Raw genomic sequence first — 1,226 nt, 5'->3', positions numbered from 1 at the left:
ATGGCGACCATCTTGAAAAATGGCGGCCAATTTGGAAAAAATTGCGTGGTAAACGTTCGATTTATGAGCAAGCATGCCATAATGGATATGTATGCCAATTTTGGTGCTTGTATGACAATGTGAATGATTCGGCTGATTTTTGCACCTAGCTGCCCCACTAGTAGCACACCTCCAAAATTATCTGAATTCTGATGGTGGGGGAATATACCACTTTTGCAATCTTAAATAATCGTTAGAGGCCATTTACAGCATTTACAATCGTTTACAGAAGTTGATTATAATTATTTACAATAATTTACAGCAACGTACAATCTTCATTCATTCAATTTACTTTCACTAGAGAAGGTAAGAAAACATTTTACAATCATTTGCTGTCGTTTGCTGTCATGCAGTCGCTCACGACTGACGGTAAAAATCTACAAATCATAATAGGTCCAGTTCTTCACAATTATTATACACAATCATTCGTTCACAGTTTAAAATCATTAGTTCATACTTACATTCATTCATTCACGTTTGCTCTCATTTTTTATATTTACAATCACTTATTCACATTTACTCTCCTTTACTCACATTTACAATATATTTCATTCACATTTACCTGTTTAAAAAGGAAGGAAAGAAGACATTTACAGCACACTAAAATAAATTACACTTGTTCACCTGAGGAGTACAGAAATAGACGCCAAGATGTCACGAGTACAGGGAAGTTGTCAGAAACTTTTCACTTGAAGTGAAGCGAGAGGGTATGCTCAAGGAGGATTGAGGGGTGGGGATGATGGTGGTAGGGGTGGCAAGGACATGAATGGATAGAGAAGGAGGGGGGGGGGTGACAGAGAAAGTTGACTAACCAATGTGATCACGATCAGGATGGGCAGTTGTGCATCAACGTTGTCATTTTGAAATTGGTTTTGAAAGCCATTTTGTTCACATACGCACAGACACATAACACACACACACTCACACACACACACACACACACACACACACACACACACACACAAACACACACGCGCACACACACATACGTGCGTGTGTGTTGTGTCCCTCTGTCTGTCTCTGTCTCTCTCTCAATTTCTCCCTCTTTCTCTTTTCATCTCACTCAATTGCTCACTCAGTCTCAAACCCAATCGTTCTCTAAATCATTCGATCCCTCTCTGTCTCTTAGTTTCTCTGTCAATCGCTCCCCGCCCCCCTACTCTCTGTCTCACTTTCTCTCTCTCTCT

The sequence above is a fragment of the Aplysia californica genome, unplaced genomic scaffold (assembly GCF_000002075.1).
Source record: "Aplysia californica isolate F4 #8 unplaced genomic scaffold, AplCal3.0 scaffold01599, whole genome shotgun sequence".
Taxonomy (NCBI): Eukaryota; Metazoa; Mollusca; class Gastropoda; order Aplysiida; family Aplysiidae; genus Aplysia; species Aplysia californica.
This window is presented reverse-complemented; position numbering follows the sequence as displayed.